We start from the raw sequence: 13067 nt of genomic DNA, 5'->3' as shown, positions 1-13067 counted from the left end.
TAACCAAACAAAAGACTGGAGCGTATTAGCTTGGCTTTGTTCTTTTCCATCCTTCCCTTCGAATGATGATGACTGATAGTGGACCTAATTACGTTTGCAGGTGATTTACAAGTAGTGCTGTCAGTACAAACCTTGTAATCCCCGCTGTGTGATCTAGAGAAGAAAGTGACATTCTTTCCAAATTATTTTGATGCACTTATGTGGGAAAATGATGTACGTTTGAATATGTATTTCCTCTCTGAATCATCATGGCTAGAGATGAATATTTGTAGACATGGAATGAGTTTTCTGTATTTGAACTGTATGGTCCCCTAAATTCTCCTCAGCTTTTTAAAGTCATCACTGGAGTGCTACCTCCAGAGTGCCCCAAAGCATCCACCACTGCATGTTCTTCAGACGTTGTGAGTTTCAATGTTGGAGAAGGCTGCTGGATGGTGAGGCATTCTCTGCCACATCTCTGGCTGGCTGACGTGAGCTTAGCACCCAAGACTTGGCAGACAGTATCTAACCATTGTCACGTCCATTTCTGGGACTCTCATGGAGGATTTTACACCTATGCTAGTGGCATACGTTATTTCATTAATTTTCCCAACAATCATAATTAGAATTTATCACCTGTAATAAAAAGGAAACTGTAAAAGCGTGTGACGTGCAGACTTTCGACTGGAACACGGGTCTTTCTGATCCCTGTCTCTGTTCCCTCCCCGGCCTATCCTTCCAAATGGCCAGGAGACTCTTCCTCAGTCTTGAGTTTCCTGCTGATGTTACCACTCTCTTTGATTCTGGAGAGGAAAACAAGTCTAAACTTACTTTCCATTGGAAATGGAATGGAGAGTTAATGTTGGAAGCCGGGAGAGTCTGTCCTGTGATGAAGTGGTCCCCGAGCCACTTCCACTGGGATGTCACATCACTGTCTGGGCCCCTTGATCAGCCTGTGCACAGGTGATAAGCCAGATGTGCCGAGCAGTCTTCCCGGACAGGGCAGTGGTTTGGAAATGAGTTTGGGGATTTGGTTTCATTATATATGTTCCTGAGGGTCTTGGCCTGGCACTTCGAGTCGGAGCATTCCCAGTCACACAGACTCGCTCTGGGTCCGTGCAGACCTGACGTGGCCTCAGCCTGAGGCTCAGGGCCCGTGGTGATGAGGAGCATTTTAGTCCATGGTCTGCCGGATGCTCTGACACTTCTGGGCTGTGGGACTTTGTCCAGGATGATAATAATTCCTCCCCGAGTTTCAGATTTCCTTGCCTGTGAGCCGGGGTAGTAATAGTTTCTGAAATGATTGTAATGATTCAGTAACGGGCACAGCGTGTGCTGGCAGGTAGCTGGTGTTTAAGGAGCAGAAGTTGCAGTCACACTGTCAGCCTCTCACTGTGTGCTCTGTGCTTGGAGAGGTTGTGTGTTTGGTGAAAGTCCTGCCCAAATACTAGGGCCTAGATGAAATTTTGTTCCTTTACTTTCCCTTACTTTTCCTCTTTCCCTTCTCTGTGTCCCATGTTTAGGTAGCAAATTCCTCTATTTCAGGGAATACGGGCCTTTCTAGTAAAAGGACAGGCGGAACGCGGAAAGATGGGGCCCGTCTGAACAGCGCTGTTTCCCTGCATTTCTGCATCCGGTCCCATTAGTGCACGAAGTCAGCCTTCCTCTTCCTTCCTGTGTCATTGGGTCTCTGTTTTAAGGGAAAATTTTTTAAGGGTTTTTTTCACTTACATGTTTCGTTCAGATGCTTGTTGCTTTTCTCCCTGTGCTTCAGCGTCCCGAGGAGAGAATTCAGCATTGCAGCATCCTCTCCGAACTCTATGAGTTGATCGGCTGCCAATGCAAGTCCGCCTTCTTAAAGCGGGTGGCATCCGTGCAGCGCGCGGCCCCCGGCATCATGGAGCCTGGCGGGAAGAGTTGCTACCGACTCCTTCTGCAGACGCTTCCTGGCTACAGTCTGTCACTGGATCTACAGGACTTCAGGAAAGGTGTTGGAATTAAAACATCGCTTTAGTCCCATTAACCATGCCTACTTTGGGCCCTGCTGTCCTGTCTCATCAGGGTGAATTGTGATTCGTTTAGAACAGGGCTCAGCAGACTTTTTTCTGTCAAGAGCTTGGGAGTAAATATTTCAGGGTCTGCAAACCTCCTGATCTCTGGTGCAGCTGCTCAGCTCTGCTGTTCAGACGCCAGAGCAGCCAGAGAGTCCACACACCCACAGAGCTTTATTAACAGCGGTGGCTGGGGCTGGATTGGGTGTATGAACAGCAGTTTGTCCCCACAGCCTCCTCACTATTGACGCCTGCACCAGAGCGTGCATTTGCGACAATGGGTGAACCTGCACTGAGACGTCATCATCACCCAGAGCCCATACTTGACACTAGGATTTACACTTGGTGGTGTGCACTCTGTGGGTTTGGACAGATGTAAAATGACATGTATCCACCGTCACAGCATCATACAGAGTAGTCTGTCTTAGTGACCCTAAAAATGCTCCGTGCTGCACCTCATTCATTGCTCCTTCCCCTCTAGCCTCTGACAGCCACTGATCTTTTAGTCTCTGTGGTTTTCCCTTTCCCAGAACACCATACAGTTGGAATCAGACAGTTGCACAACCTTCCCAGATTGGCTTCTTTCACTTAGTAATATGCATTTAAGGTTCTTCCATGTCTTTCCATGCCTTGATAACTCATTTAATTTTAGCACCAAATAATTGTCCATTCTCTGGCTGGACCACAGTTTATTTATCCATTCACCTACTGAAGAACAGCATAGTTGTTTCTGAGTTCTCGTGATTATGAATAAAGCTGCTATCAACATCTGTATGCAGATTTGTGTGTGGACACAAGTTTCCATTTCGTCGAGTAAACACCAAGGAGCACAGTTGCCAGATCATATGGTAGGAGAATATCTAGTTTTGTAAAAAATTGCCAGACGGTCTTCCTAAGTATTTGGGCCATTTTACATTCCCAACAAATATGCATGAGAATACCTGATGCTCCACATCCTCACCAGCATTCGGTGCTGTCAGTGTTCTGCGTTTTGGCAGTTCTGACAGGTGTGCAGGGGTACCTCGCTGTTTCAGTCTGCATCCCCTTGATGACAGATGCTGTGGAGCATCTTTCCATAGACTTCTTTGGCATCTAGATTTTTTCTTTGATGAGGTCTGTGTTCAGGCATTTTGCTCATATTTTAATCAGGTTATTCATCCTTCTTGTTGAGTTTAAAGAAATTTTGGTATATTCTGGACATCAGCCCTTTATCAGTGTGTCCCTGCCCTTCACCTGCAGTACTGGAGTTGTCCTTTGGTTCTCAGTGGAGTGTCAACTCTTCAAAGAGATTCCCTGTCTTCCTTCAGCCTAAATACTCTCCTGGTATTTTTCACTTTCATTGACTCATTTTGTTCTTTTTAAATAGCATTTCCCATAATTTGTACTTACTTTAAAAAAAAAGGCAATGATTGAACACCGCCTCCCCCACCAGGCTGTGTGCCCTGTGAGAGCAGAGGCCCTGACCCCACTCACCGTTTCCTAAGACAGCACATTGCACATGTCCATGTAAAAGTGTGTAACGTGGGGCCAAACCTGATAAGCAGCTATGATGACTTGTGTTGTCTACCATTTATTGAGTAGACTTTGTTTCTGATCTTAATTATTAAATCACATGAATGAAACTTGTTTGTTTTGAAAAATAAAACAACAAAGCACACCTCCATGTGATTGGTACTTTCTACTTAGCCTTCTGACCCAGGAGGGGATGTTCACCATCATTTTGTGGAGGAGGTTGGGGAGGTAAAGTAAGAGAGTGAGATCAAATAAAGTAAAAATGATAACTATCAGTTGGCTTTATTTTCACTAAGACAAAAAAGTTACTTTAAACCCTATCTCAGCTGTTGTTCTGTTGTTTTAAACATTTCGCATAGAATTAAATGGAAGCCCACTAAACCCTGAAAGGGAAATTGTGTGCTCAGGTCCTGAAAAGAGTTTATGTCTATTTCTTGAAATGCACAATTTCCCTGCTGGTTACAGAAATTCGAGGCGGGAACACAGCCGTGCGCTGTGTGTTTCTGCCGGCTTCACGGGCTGCTCAATGTCATTTTCATTTTCTTGTGTTGCAGTTTATGAAGGTTTTCCATGAGATATATTGCTCAGCCTTTTCCTGAATGAAGGATTGAATTTTCCACAGGAAATCTTATGAAAGAGAGTGACAAGGCACATGGGTTTCCCAAAAAGGAAGAGTTGATGTAATAAACTTTCACTATGGTGAACTTTTTTAATACAAGCCAGTTGAAAATTTTATCACTAGGTCATAGGCCACAAATCTGTCTTAAGAATAAAAAGATTCAAATTTTATAGAAGAAGCAGTTTGAATCAAGTAATAATTATGATTTGTACGCTATTTGGTGTTAGAACTTATACTCAGTCTTATCATAATTGCCTGTGGTAGGAAATGGATCATTATTATTTATTAAAAAAAAATCCACTAGGTGCTATTTGTCCCATTCTTGATGCGGCAGTGCTGAGGTTAGTTATGTTGGGCCATTTAGGATTGTTAGCTAGGTTTTCCGGACATTGATTTCAGCCTTTTTATCTTTTTTACAATCTTTTCATATGTGTCAGCCTTTGGTCTTTTTACAACGTGGAAAAACTGCACGGATCTGCCTTTCCCTTTTTTCCTGTCTTTGTGGGAAAAGAATTTTAAGAGAAATTACTAGGATATTAAGGATTTTGTGTGGCGTAAGTTTATTCAGTTCTAAGGATTTCAATTAATACGTATTAATACTTGCCATTCAGCTAATGACAGTAAAATTATAAACTAACTTATGTATACATCAGTAATTATAGTAAAATCAGCCCATCACCCAGATTAAGGAATTCACATACTTTTCCATATTTCCTTTATTCAGACCTTTGTTCTTTTATTTGTACTTTGTTGAAGTATTTGACAGCAAATCCAAGAAGACATGTCATTTTACCCTATGTACTGAAGTAGGCATGTCTGAGAAATGAGGGCCTTTTCTTTGATCAGGTTTTTCCATTTGACTTATGTGCTCGTTAAGTACCAGCTGTATCAGGCATCTCACTAGGAATTAGGGATCCTTGGGGCAATGAGACAGTCCTGGCTCCCAAGGAATTTAAGGGCTGATGGAAGAAACCAACACAGGAGCTTGGGTGCCTCACTAAAGGTTCCTACTGGATGACACCAATTGGACAAAATTTGTGCACAATACAGTAGGAATCACAGAAGGGACTGATCAGACTTGTAGGGCCGGCCGTGAGAGAGGCGGTCGGCAGGGCTACAAGAGGAGGAATCATTTGATCAGAATCTGAAATCTTTTCTGCCAACCTTCCTACCAAGCCCCCAGGGCCCATCACACACAACCCTGTGCTGTAACTGTTTTTGATTCCAGTTACCACATCTCTTTCAGGAAGGATTTTAAGGTGGAAAATATTTAAAATCAGTAATTGTTGCCAGAAGGGACATAGAACAAGGAACATGTAAACAACACAAATGTCCATCAGCACATGACTGGATAAAGACGAGGTGATACATATATACTATGGAACACTACTCAGACATAAAAGATGCCATTTGCAGCAATATGGACGGACCTGAAGACTGTCATTCTAAATGAAGTGTGGTGGAAAGAGAAAGAAAAATGCCATATGACTTAATTTATGGGGAATCTAAAATTAATAGCAATAATAATAAGACCACAAATGAACTAAATATTATTTTGATTTCTTGAATATGTGTAAGTACATCTGACTGCCCTTTGTGATAGGATTACAGTATTCTGTTTATTATTCTTTTGTAGATGTCCTTATTCCTCTGGTAACTGTAATTTTAAAAATCTAAAGCTCTAATCTGTTCTTAGAAAGAATAATTAGTACATATATGTAAACTAAAAAATGCAGTATGCTCTATACATGTATTTACATGCAATATGTGTATGTGAAGTTGAACTGTAATAATTCTACCCAATAAAACTGAAAAAGGAAAAAAATAAAAAAATTATTTAGCAAAATCACCCCTCTTTAGATATTAAAACGTTCATTTCTGAGATTCTGTGAAAGACGGCATGGAAGTAGGTTTTTAAAATTTTCTCCTTGCTCCTCGGTGAGCAGCCTGGGCTGCAGAGCTTGGCCGCCACAGGCACCCAGGGCTTACCGGCTTGCTTCTCACTTGTTGGGAGGAAAATTAGCTGCTTCAGGAATATTTATGCTCTTAGAAGTTGCTGAAAACCCCACAGAGCTTCTGTTTACATGGGGTGTATCTGTCAATATACCCCATTTTAGAAATTAGAACAGAAAATTTAAACTCAAGAACTGACAAGCACACGCTGTCCCAGCACGTGGTCAAAGCAGTGCTGCCACTGTGGAGTGTGTTGGTTCTAGGAAAAATGCACAATACACTCAAGAATGAGGGTGAACCCACAGATCTCATCTCAGCAATGCTATGAAGAGGTGGGACCCAAAGCCCCTAAAACAGTGCTGAAGTCCCCAGATGTCTCAGAACACACAGAGCCATGGGATCAAGAATCCAGTACCTCATGGATCATCAGCTGTGGAGACTGCGTCCTGGGTCAGGAGGAGCAGAAGTAGGGATAGCAGGCACACATTCCTATTGAAAGCAAAATTTTAAGGTTTTGAATTGACTGAAAGTTTGGCAAAGATTTGCATTTAGACTACTACATTTCCTCTCCTGGAGACGTTAGAAGTAAAACACTGATTAATAGAGGATGATTGTAATGGATTAATTATGATACTGATGACATGGGCTGTGAACACTAACCCTGCACTCAGTGTAGAATAAGCCTTTTATGTACACACTTCATTAGGTCTCCACACCCCTGCAACGTGGCATTAAGCACTCATACAAACATGAAACCAGTGACTATAAAACAGTCACAAGCCTTCCTCTCCAGCATGAGGTAGCAAAACCAGCAAGGATTTTCAATGACAAAAGCCAAAATCTTATATTTTTGGGAAAGAAAGCAAATGAAACACTGAAGAACAATTAACCAAAAGAGCAGATGGAATGGAAAATTTTATTGAAGAAAGCAATGATTGATTCAATTAAAACAGCTAATGTCCCTGGTATAATTGAACCATCAATCCAAATTTTTGGAAAAGTGGGTTGTGAAATTACTGTCTCATTTAATGTTGGAATTCCTATTTGGACCAATTTGATATGCATCACTGGTGTGAGGTTAGATATTTAGGTAATAAACAATATTCTTATTTTTTAAGTTAACAGGAAACATAACACAGGACTCCAGATTTAGGGAGAGAATGCAAACAACTACTATCATAATCCATCCAGTAAGGACACGTGTCCCTGCGTCACCAAAGCAATGAGAATTTGCAGAAAGAAAACACAGTTCTCCAATTGTGACAAATACGAGACAGTGAGCCATAAATTACGAGAACTAGCAACTGTTTAAATGCCATGGGCAAATTTTTTTTATCATCTTGAAAACATCACTGATGTTCTAGGTAAAAAAAGAATTGTTTTACTAAAAAATCCAACTGACACAGGGGTTTTTCCAAGTGAGAAGGTGATTCTAAAAAGTGCAGTAAAATGAGTAAAGATGATCTGCGCAGTGACGGAGATGGTCTAGACTAACCAGCATCAAGATTCCTGGTTTTACACTTGCACTCTGCTCGTCATCTATGACGCAAGAACTCATGAAATGATTTTTTTTTCTTTAGGGAAAAAAACATTAATAAAATCTAACTGTAAGATGTGGTATGTAAAGTGGTAATGAAGTTTTCTAACCTTATGATGCAGCCAGTGTAATGTAGCACTTATTCGGGCACTAGAATTTTTTAATTCATGATTTCTTTTATACCCTATTTCTATCCTAAAGGAGACACTTAAAGTTTTCTACTTTATTCAACGTATCTTGTGAGGGTTGTGATATACACTGGTATGGCAGTTTTAAGGGATTCAAAATCGCCTCTGTTGTTGTGGTCAGGAAAGGCAAGGCTCCCTCACAGCTGCGACGGAGAAGGAATCCCCGGAGTCAGCCTCCGGGCAGCTTCCGAACCGCATCTGCTTGCACTTGGCACAGGACACCATAAGCAAGTGTAACTCTGACAAGAAGATTTCCCCGGGGACCTGGGAGGTGCTCATTGTGAAGCCACTTGTTTCCCAGTTAGGTAAGGGTTGGAAAAATAGTTTATTAGAAGTGACTCCCTTTGTATGTGCCTTTTTTCCTGAGAGGTCAATAATTAGCATAGAATATAAAATACCCCATAATATAAGAATTTGGGTATCCCATCTTTCCATCTACCTGTCTATTTGTTTATCATACTTATAGTTAGGTTACATTTTCTATGACGTTCACTTCCGGGCACCAGAAAAGAAAGGTTACAAAATATTTATTATAAATAGGGGGGACTGGGTCTAAGGGTTAAAAACCACTTCTGCTAACAATAAAAACCATATAATAATTTTAATCTCAGTTGCATCAGACCTTCCAGAATTAATCCCTCAATTTCACTTTTAAAACAGTAATGGAATCTCGGTTCTTCCAAGACTCGGGTCTGATCACCACCCATCCAGACATCTATCTGTGGGTCCCTACTTGTCCTCGAGGACACCGAACACACCATACGGGGTGAACTTTCTTCACTGTCCCTACTGTAGGGGAAACCTGGATGTCCCAGGTACTGTCCAGGATTCACACCTACCTGCAAAAATCAAAGTCATGTGACTGAAACGGGAAAACACAGGTGGTGTGATAGGGCTGAAAGCTCACCAAAAACAGGTTTGGGGGCCTAACCCAAGCCCTCAGGCTCCTAACATGAAGAAGGACAGGGAGTCCCAATTAGCCACGAGACTGGGGGGCTTCATTACTCCATGAATAAAGGATTTGTGCCAGTGCCACCTTTAGACAGGGAACCCCAGAACCCAGACTTGGAAGCATCCTGTCCCCTCCCCTCTGAACAAATATTCTCTCAAGACACGTAGTGAGAGATGGGAGCCCCGGTGAGCTCTGGAATAAGATGCAATCTGAAAGACTGCTGGTAACAAATGGTGTGGAGCTCGGGCAGCCCCCAGGGCCACCAAACATTCTTGTACCACTGATGCCCACACTTCCATCCACAACAGTTTCTTCAGGACACTTACGCACAATAACCATCACACAAAAATGGTTGCTTAGACATGTTTTAAGAGAAATAACATTATGAGAATGCCAAATTCATGACAAGTCAGAGTAAAGACCCCAGAGTATTTACTGAATGAGATCTCACGTGTGCTCCGCATGAGCTTTAAACCCTTAGGACACAGTCATGGAACAGTAGGCATTTTCTTTCTTTCCTCCAAGTTGGCTTTGCTGGAGAACTCCGTAGACACAGGAAGACTCTGGATCCCACCTCTACTACTTACACAAAGGGCTCAACATATAGAGAAGTATCAGCGCTGGTGCAGCCGGCTCCAATGTGCGCACTCCCGTGCCCAGCTCCCCGAGGAGCAGAGCTCCCCCCACGGGCACTGCAGTGCCTGCAAGAATCAGGTGTCTGATGAGTGAGCCTGGGGCGGGCAAGACAGGAAGCAAGCACCACTCCCTCACGCTCTGCAGGTGATCTCTGTGTCATCTTGAATAAATAAAGTCAGCATTAAAGATGTTTGACCAGAGGGTAAAAGGTAAGGCCTCCCCAAATCTCCTCGCATTCCTTTAGTGGGAGTCCTGTTAGAACACATGGTGACAAGAGACGCTGGCTTTACATGCGCACGTTGCCCTCAGGGCTGCAGTGGAGGCCACGGTGCTGCCTCTGCCCCACCTCCTGCCTTCGTCCCGCAGACCTCACAGGGGCCGCTGACTCGTTCCTCTGACTTTCTCTCCTTGGTTGTGCTGCTCTTCCAGCTTTTAAGAGCTCATAAGAACCTCACCAGAAAATCTTTAACAATGAACGCAAATCAAATGAAATCAACCAAAGAAACACACTGCCTTCATCATTACTTTACATTTTAGGATGAAATTCTTGAAGACGACTCCCTGACCTGAAGGGATGGATGGAGGAGGAAAGAAAAGAAGACAAGCATCTTTGGCCCATAAAAAATGAGAGGTAACCAGATGGTGGCTAGTTTTCATTGCACCTCTCTGCCAGCCTCAATTTCACATGCCCCTCCCAACTCAGCTCATCGGAACTCCACTGAAGGAGACGGCTTTGCAAATTTATTGGTAGCCAAAGAAATCGCTTGAGAAATAGTCTCCCAAACCCAGCGAGAACACTGAAAGCTGACAAGTGCCAGAATCAGAATACTAAAACACACAGATTCAAGCTCCGACACCCTCCCTGGTGGGTGTACTTACAGTGGGGGTGTGGCCGTGCAATTTGTCAGCATCCAACATATAAAAATGAAAGGGACACCAGTTTTCAACATCACAGTCCCTCTGAAACAACTGGTAGTCAATTAGCGTTTGTCGGCAGCAAAAGTCGATTTTCTCCCCTGCACGTGGAGGTGAACACACAGAAGAGACTGATGATCCCCGCTGCGATTGTAGCTAAGTGTGTCTAAGCAAACTGGCTCCATCAGCCTTCTGATGAACAGGGGAGTGTGTGAGACGAGGGGCTCTGCAGACTGATGGCGAGGCAAAGAGGGCACTTCCTTATATTGGGGAGAAAAACACGGAAGCAGCACTCGCTGGAAATAAATTCTAATTAAAATTTCAGTTGCGCTTCCTGCAGCGTAACCCACGCCAATAGATGAGGCTCCCTCCGTGCTGTCCAGTCATGTGAGCCAGGCTCATTACTGTACCTGTGTGTTTGGTTTAGCAAGTGAATCATGTCTGTTTTCTGGAAATTACATGAGTGTGGAAAACCTTCCAAACATGTTCATTTATTTGCTGTGGAATTTGTTTAATCCTCTTGAGAGCATTTACAATGACAACGTTCTTAAATAACCATCTTTGCCCGAGAGGCCTTCCCAGGCACATGCGCCGAAATCTAGGACAACTCAGAAGCAAAATCAAAACCGTTAATAAATAATAATATGTCATAGCACTAACCACCAAAATTATATATATTTAAAAAAAAAGCAAGGGCTTTATGCTGTCCAGGGTTTGAAACAATTATTTAACGTGTCAATTGTTACAAGAATAAACTTTTCTAAATGTAAAACCTCCTCAGAAAGCTTAAACTACTATTCAAGAAAAATATCACAGATAATTTCTGAAAAGTATTTAAAGGAAAATCATTTTTAACTGAATCATATTCTAGGCACACAGAATAAATTCTCTTTAGAGAACTCCTAATTTTTTTTTTAATAAATGACCTATAAAAATACAAGCAGCATTAATCAGTAAATCTTCATTCCTTATTTTTAAAATATTTAGGGCATGCTATTTTTTTTAAATCAAATGAGGAGGTATTTTCAAGCCAATGGACAACGGAATTACTTAAGAAGACAGTATAAAGCAGCAAGAGCAACTAGCACTTTTACAAGCATTCTGCCTGAGAGTCACTCGTACCATCTCATTTTGACCTAGCCACTTGGAAGTGAGCTCCATCAGCCCATTTAACACATGAAGAAACTGAGGCTCTGGGTGGTCATGTTTCCAGTACTTAGGGGAGCCAGTATCCAAACCCGGATCACTGTCTATAGTGCCTGTGCCTTTACCAGATCACACTTACATTTCTCACACTTCAAATGCACACAGTCCCCGAGGTAACACACCTTCCTTGCGTTTCTAAGAGTTTTAAGAAGTACTGAAATACAAAGACTTATCAGGCATTTGTGTGGGCTAATTTTTTATATTCTGATTTTCCTGAATCAGTTCAGGCTGAATTCATACTATTTATGAGGAGAAGTCCTGAGGCAGAGGAGAGAGGGGAAGATAATCCAGACATAAACAATTTCAAGAGATCCACTTCATCAAGGAAGCAAAGTATTAAATAAACCACTTCAACAACAGGCTTGTCAATAAACCTTGGTGTCTCTGTCTCAGCCTGGAGGGTAAGCCATCCAGCCCATCTGCCTTCCAGCCACATACCCTGGATGATCTTGGTTCCCTCACCTGTGACACTTGTGTTCTCCAGGGAATCTTTGTAGAGATTAAACAATAAAACTATATGCATAGGGGATACTTATTTGTTAGGCAGTAGGCACTAAACAAATAATAAAATTATTTTATTTCATGAAAATGGGAGGTAGGTCTCCCAAATAAACATTCCTGACAGAATCCCAACAAACACTTTAATTTATCTGCCAGAAATTGTAAAATAACATTTCTTTTTAAAGGCTGTATCCATTCTCCCTACTTTTTACCAATCCTGGCTGTTATCCTGAAAATCTATTCCCAGAACTTGGCATCCATCTCCCATATTTAAATCATTTAAGTTTGAAATTTTGATGAAGCTTGGGCACATAAAGATTCACACCATAATTCACAGAATAAACAAAGACCACAGGAACAGTGCCACTTCCAGACCCCATGTGCTCAGGACAGGCTCCAAACTTCATAAAATCAGATGCATGCTGTTTGAAGAGCGAGAAAATTGAATGTGATCAAGGAGGCTGACATAGAGCACTGGCTGGCTCAAGAGACGACTCCTTCAACCCCTCGTCTGACTTAAGTCATCTAACAGTTATCAGGTGATCTCTAACTTAGAGTAAAACAGGGGTAGGGTTGAAAAGAAATTTTTTCCTACAATATATACATATTGTCAACTAAAAATTGGCACGTGCCATCTGCCTCTGATTTGATTAAGTCATGAGCCACTGCAGCTGCTGACCTTCAACACCCTCTGAAAGTAGATCTGTGTGGAGATCAGGAATGGGGCGCTCTGTGCTTTGGGAAAATGGGCAGAAAACCTTCAGATAGACATTTTCAGGAAACTTTAAGAGCCCAAGTTCTTGCATTTCCTCCTATCTAGAAAAGCACTAAAATCATTAACAGAGACACCTGTTCCTCGACTAGCAGCAGCCTCTGACTTAATGTATAGTTGACGGCACGTCCCACTTCAATGAAATCTCATATTATGCTGAGCTCCCCCTCATCTTCAGAGCAGTTCCTCCGAGCTCTCTGAGATGCTGTCACCTGGGTTCTGGTCCTCATTTTGCCCCAGATAAAA

At 42.3% G+C, this 13067-nt stretch overlaps 1 long non-coding RNA gene across 1 annotated transcript; it reads left to right on the top strand.

The window, feature by feature from the left end:
- Positions 1 to 7011: 7011 nt before the first annotated feature.
- On the top strand, positions 7012 to 10481 carry LOC141574161 (uncharacterized). Its single transcript, XR_012500837.1, has 3 exons — positions 7012 to 7478; positions 7961 to 8144; positions 9965 to 10481. It is a non-coding gene; the product is annotated as an uncharacterized LOC141574161 (long non-coding RNA).
- Positions 10482 to 13067: the final 2586 nt, after the last annotated feature.

This window comes from Camelus bactrianus, chromosome 20 (genome assembly GCF_048773025.1).
Source record: "Camelus bactrianus isolate YW-2024 breed Bactrian camel chromosome 20, ASM4877302v1, whole genome shotgun sequence".
Classification (NCBI taxonomy): Eukaryota; Metazoa; Chordata; class Mammalia; order Artiodactyla; family Camelidae; genus Camelus; species Camelus bactrianus.
The sequence above is the reverse complement of the archived record's forward strand: the minus strand, read 5'-3'. Positions and strand labels throughout refer to the sequence as shown.